This window comes from Bison bison, unplaced genomic scaffold, assembly GCF_000754665.1.
Source record: "Bison bison bison isolate TAMUID 2011002044 unplaced genomic scaffold, Bison_UMD1.0 scf7180017864472, whole genome shotgun sequence".
Classification (NCBI taxonomy): domain Eukaryota; kingdom Metazoa; phylum Chordata; class Mammalia; order Artiodactyla; family Bovidae; genus Bison; species Bison bison.
Genome location: NW_011495033.1, coordinates 13,609,156 through 13,615,569, shown reverse-complemented (window position 1 = coordinate 13,615,569; position 6,414 = coordinate 13,609,156). Strand labels below are relative to the sequence as shown.

The window sequence follows — 6,414 nt, the reverse complement described above, 5'->3', positions numbered from 1 at the left end:
TGAACTCTGGGAGTTGGTGATGGACAGGGAGGCCTGGCATGCTGCGATTCATGGGGTTGCAAAGAGTCGGACACGACTGAGCGACTGAACTGAACTGAACTGAACCTTTCTAATGGTATTCTTCTTCCTACTTTTGTGAAAACTTTAGCCCAAATAGATGTACACATGTTTATACATGAGAATGAGGTCAAATGTAAAGTTTTGATTTAAAAAGGAAACCACATGTTATTGAAAACTGAAATATATCACAGTAATGGACCTGTGAATGCTACATCTGAACTCATTGCAGAAGGATAAATTACCCACCCTTGTAATAGAGTTTTTAGATATGGAAAATGTATCGTGTTCCTCATGTTCTAACAGGTAGATTTGCATTTGGTTACATAATCACAATTCAGTTTCCGTCTCACTTTTGATGGTCATGATCGTATCAATACAAAATCTCATTTCTAGAAACCATTACCATTACTTGTTCGTGGGATATATATATATATATATATCTCCATTACAGAGTGAAAAAGTTGGCTTAAAGCTCAACATTCAGAAAACTAAGATCATGGCATCTGGTCCCATCACTTCAAGGGAAATAGATGGGGAAACAGTGGAAACAGTGTCAGACTTTATTTTTGGGGGCTCCAAAATCACTGCAGATCGTGATTGCAGCCATGAAATTAAAAGGCGCTTACTCCTTGGAAGGAAAGTTCTGACCAACCTAGACAGCATATTAAAAAGCAGAGACATTACTTTGCCAACAAAGGTCTGTCTAGTCAAGGCTATGGTTTTTCCTGTGGTCATGTATGGATGTGAGAGTTGGACTATGAAGAAAGCTGAGTGCCAAAGAATTGATGCTTTTGAACTGTGGTGTTGGAGAAGACTCTTGAGAGTGCCTTGAACTGCAAGGAGATCCAACCAGTCCATCTTAAAGGAGATCAGTCCTGGGTGTTCATTGGAAGGAATGATGCTGAAGCTGAAACTCCAATACCTTGGCCACCTCATGCAAAGAGTTGACTCATTGGAAAAGACTGATGCTGGGAGGGACTGGGGGCAAGAGAAGGGGACGACAGAGGATGAGATGGCTGGATGGTATCACCGACTCTATGATGGACATGTGTTTGAGTGAACTCCAGAAGTTGGTGATGGACAGGGAGGCCTGGCGTGCTGTGATTCATGGGGTCTTAAAGAGTTGGACAGGACTGAGCGACTGAACTGAACTGAACTGAGCTTTATTTTTGTTTTATTTATTTCTTTTTAGCTGCACTGGGTCTTCTTTTCTGTGAACAGGGTTTCTAGCTGCTGTGAGCGGGCTACTCTCTCATTGCGGGGGTTTCTGTTGTTGCTGAGCCCGGCTCTAGGGCGTGCAGGCTTCAGAAGTTGCAGCTTATGGTCTAGAGCACAGGCTCAGTAGCTGTGGCACACGGGTTTAGTTGCTTTGCGGCATGTGGGGTCTTCCTAGACTAGGGATTGAACTCGTGTCCGCTGCACTGGCAGGTGGACTCCTAACCACTGGGTCACTAGGGAAGCCCTGGGCTCTGCTTTTTTAAAAACCTTTTTGGCTTAGCATAGGTGAAGATGTTAATGGTATGGGAAATAACAGTAACAGTCCTCTCTGCTGCTGCTGCTGCTGCTAAGTTGCTTCAGTCGTGTCCGACTCTGTGCGACCCCATAGACGGCAGCCCACCAGGCTCCCCCGTCCCTGGGATTCTCCAAGCAAGAAGCAAATGAATATATTCCCCCAGGATGGAGGAAAACTAAAGAGTTCCCATTCATAGTCTGCCTTAGCTTTTCATTAGCCTAAGAGGAAGCATTTACCAAAGGTGCAAGGTTGTCTGCTAAACATTTTGTATGCACTCTCTCATTTAATTCTCATAAAACTCTTAAATATTTTATTTATTTAAGCCCCCCCCCCACAACAATCCAATGAGAGAGATAATAATAGCCCCATTTCATAGTGAGAAAACTGAAGCTTAGAGAGTTTAAGTTATTTGCCCAAAATCACACAGGGAGGAAGTCATCTCTCACAACCATCTGTGTCAGTCTTCTAAGAAGCTAACAGTGCAAAGAGTTGATTCGGGAAAAATGCCTGTGAAATTAAAAAATGGGGAGGAAGCAGGATAAGATAAGCAAAGCCCTTTGGACCATGATTTGAACCTGAAGCTTGTCAAAGAAAAGTGAGGAGAAAACAGGATGGAACAAGGAGTGACTCAGAACATAATGCAGGTCTGACAAAGTTTTGACCCACTCAGCAAGAGGCTCCAGAGCAAAGATTGCCAATTAGAGGGGATTCAGGTTGGGTACCAAGAGGTCAGGCCCTAGTCAAACAACCGTGTTCAATTATTGTCCAAGGGGCTGTTCAGTAAGAGTGTGGCCGCAGCTCAAAAACCGAGGCTGCAGCTGGAGGCGGTCAAGTCAGTCATTCACCCAGAAGCTGGATAGATGGAAGTTCTTTCTTGATGAGCGATCCAAGTGGTTCATCTTCCTGACTGCCAGAGCCCACCCCCATGGACCATGCAGATCCCCTTCTTTCACATCTGGGCAACGGCCCCTCCAGGGTTCTGGCACACCTTTCTTCTTGTAGAGAAACTTAGAAGGGGATGTTAGTGGGATAAACTATAGTCCTCAACCCTGCAGTTGGTCTTGGGGCCACAGCTGGTTCTCAGGCTCTCCCCTCTTCACCATCCATTCTAATTTTCCTTGCCCCCAGCCATCATCTCCATTTGTCTCCGTGTCTTCTCTCGTGGTGGAACATAACCCTCATTTCTGAGGGGTCTGACTCACTGATAATCATACCTTTCTCAGGCTGAGGGTGCTCTACTTGTCCATATACATTCTTAGTCGGGCAAAGGAGTACCATAAAGCACCCAAGTGGGTCACCTGAGCTCCATACATATTCTTCCTTGCCCCTATTTTGTAGCAACAAACAGCTCTTCTCCTCCTCCTACTAATCAGAGCCTTTTTTTTTTTTTTTAATTTTGACTACGCTGGGTCTTCTTTGCTGCTTGTGGGCTTTCTTTAGTTTGGGCAAGCAGGCTCGTCTCTAGTTATGGCGGTTGGGCTTCTCACTGGGGTGGCTTGTCTTGTGGAGGTGCATGGGCTTAGTTGCCCCATGGCATGTGGAACCTTCCTGGACCAGGGATCAAACCCATGTCCTTCCTCTGCATTGGCAAGTAGGTTCTTAACCACTGGACCACCAGCAAAGTCCCATATGAAGCTCTTGTTGGTTCTCCATTCATGACGTTTTGTTAGGGTGACTGATCTTAGCCTCCTGCTTCTCCAGTCTTGCTTTCTTTTGATTATATGTATTGAGTAATATCCACTTTAGCTATCCATGTATTTTGCCCCGTGAGATGTGATAATTTTTTGGGGAGCAGGGGGCATCCCTGAGTGGGCTGGAGGAGCATTTTCCTATCCTATTCACCAAGATTTCCACAACTCTCTTTGGGCTAAGGCCCCTGGTCTGCCATTCCACTTTGCTGGTCATTATAGTAATTTTTGACCCCCTCAATCCTGGTGGTTAAGTGCTGCCCCCAACCTTGTTTCTGTAAGTAAGCCAAGCGTGTGACAGTCTTGCCTCTTGGCAGCCTTTGACGCCCCTGAATATCTCAATGATGCTGGTGTCCCTCTCTCTAGCATAATCCTGACAGCTTTGGCAAATGCAGTGTACTCTGGGCCTATGTGTAGAACATAATCCCTTGGTGGGTCTTTCAGGCTCACTTAAAATATCTATTCCAACGTGCCTGCCTCCCTCAGCTTCTGTATTCCTTCTTCTACCATCTGGCAGGGCAACGCAGACACTTTGACTTCACTGAGAGTAGACATGCCTTGAAGAGCCACCCCAGCAGAGAGTTCTCCCCTACTCCTAGGGCCCTTGTGTGTGTTAGTCGCTCAGTCGTGTCCAACTCTTTGCAACCCCATGAACTGTAGTTCACCAGGCTCCTCTGTCTATGGAATTCTCCCGGCAAGAATATTGGAGTGGGTTGCCATTCATTCCCTTCTCCAGGGGGTCTTCCCATCCTAGGGATCAAACCTGGGTCTACCGTATTGCAAGCAGATTTTTTACTGTCTGAGCCACCGGGAAAGCCCCCTTGTCAGGGGTATAAATCCCATATGCTGGGAGAGTAGCCATATAGGATTTCAAGAAATTTTTTTCTTTAGTGTATCCTGTCCCAGGAATACTCTGGCTCCTACTGGAACATGCTGGCTTTTTCTTGCAGCTCTGTTGCAGGGAGAGTTCATTTTCTGTCTTCTCAGATCCAGCAGAATTATGCTGAACTCAACATAGTTGTGGACTTTGCAGCCAGGAGAGGAGGTGAGGCAGCTGCTGAACAAGATCCCTGTTTTCTTGTGAGGCTGAGGCTTCTATGGTATCTTTTTGCCCCCGGGAGTGCTCGCTCTAAGTGGAGAGGGGAGCCCCTCTGTCATCTCTGAGTGTTCAGAGAGGTCGGTCAAGGTGGTCAGAATAGTCAGGGGGGTGCACCAGATCCTCTCATCCCACTAGTCAGGGTCCCAGGGATCATATCCCAGGGTCCTGGCTGTGACATAACAGACTCAGCTGAGCATTCAGTCATGTTTGAGGCTCTTCAACTAGGGAATTCCCTGACAGTTCATTGTTTAGGACTGAGGTTCAGTCCCTGGTCAGGGAACTAAGATCCTGCAAGTTGCATAGTGCAGCCAGAAAAAAAAAAAAGAAAGAAAACCTCTTCATCTCAGGAAGAGGAAACAAGTTCAAAGGCCCTGAGGAGGCATTTGCTTGCAGAGCAATGAGGCCAGTGCTGGGAGTGTGGTGAGCAAGGAGGTGGTCAGAAAAGCAGCTTTGTGGTTCTCCATCATGTGTGATGGGAATCTGTTGGAGGGTTTTAAGAAAAGGAATGACGTGGGCCGACATAGGTCCAAAGAATTAATCTGGAGACTTCCCTGGTGGGCCAGTGGCTACAACTCTGCACTACCAAGGCAGGGGGCCTGGGTCCTATCCCTGGTCGGCAAACTACATCCCACGTGCCGCACAGCTAAGAGTGTCCATGCTCAGCAAAGATCGAAGATCCCACGTGCCAGGCTGCAACTAAGACAAATAAATAAATAAAAATAAATAGTTTAAGATATTGTTATTAAAAAATAATTAATTTGGTTGTTGAATGGAGAGGGCAAAGGAAGAAGGAGGTAATCCTGTTAGGAGACTGCAGTAATCCAGATTAGGTGCTGGTGATTGAGGGAAAGGTAGTCCAGGGGAAATGGAGATGTGGACAGACATGGGGTGTATTTTGAATGTAGAGCAGACAGGGTTTGCTCATAAATTAGACATGGGGAGGAAAAAAGAGACAAGTCAAGGATGACTCTAATGTTTATACCTGAGCAACTGAAAGTTTGGAATAAGATTGCAGTCCATTTTTATTAAGTCTGAGGTGCTTGAGTTATCTAAGGTTTGCCACCAAAGGTGTTCAGGATAGAGACCTAGGAGAGAGATAAACAAGTCATCAATGCATGGATGGTAATTAAAGCTGTGAAACTGAATGAAATCTGAGTATAAACAGAGAAGATTTATGAGGGCTGAGTCGTGGGACACTCCCATGTTCAGAGCTCAGGGACATGAGAAGGAACCAGTAATGAAGACTGAGGAGGGATAGCTATTGTGGCAGCTGCTTTTGTGCATAGGGAAGAAAATGCTTTAAGGAGGATCAGTTGTGATCAGTTAAAGTGACCAGTTGTGTTAAAGGTACAAAACGTGCTGTTTGCATGTTTTGGAAATGAGGGCAGGAAATTTATGACTGGATTGAGCAATGCGGAGCTGTTAGCACTTAACCGCTACTTACATATTATCAACTGACCTTTGTTTATTTTCCATCTCCTCCCATTTAGATGTAACCTCTGCAACATTTTGTTTTGTTCACTACTACATTCCTAGTTGCCTAATAGTGCCCAGTATATGGTAAGTGCTCAACAAATATTTCTCAATAAGTATTTCCTGAATGGAAATTTGTGAAAAACAAGAAAAACTTGCATTTTGTTTCTCTATTCCTCTTTGTACAAAAATAGCTTGCATTTAAATTTCAGTAGAGGAAGTAACGGTGTAGCATTAGATTTTGAATTATGTTGAAAATTTGGCAAAGAATTTGACCTCACTAAGCTTTTGTTTGCTTATTCATAAAAGGAGACAGATGATAATATGTTTGAGAATGTACCCCAAACCATGTCCACTACGTAGTTAGTACTGTTAATGCTTTGTAAATCTGAAGGGGTCACATGGATCAGACATGCAAATTTATTTTAGATATATAACTCATTTGACATGGGAAGTTTCATTTATTTGAGGAACCCAAAAACAGGAAATGTTGCTGGTAGGTTGCATTTCCAACAAAAAGCATTTGCATGTGTTTCAGGATGGAATAGGGCTTCCCAGGTGGCTCAGTGAGTAAAGAATCT

General features: G+C 44.8%; 1 long non-coding RNA gene across 1 annotated transcript in view; it reads left to right on the top strand.

Annotated features, from left to right (window-relative positions):
• LOC105004085 overlaps positions 1–5,923 on the top strand; it is a 27,070-nt gene extending 21,147 nt beyond the window's left edge. Inside the window, exon 5 of the long non-coding RNA XR_827184.1 lies at positions 5,851–5,923. This is a non-coding gene — a long non-coding RNA (uncharacterized LOC105004085). The remainder of the gene's footprint in view (positions 1–5,850) is intronic.
• Positions 5,924–6,414: the final 491 nt, after the last annotated feature.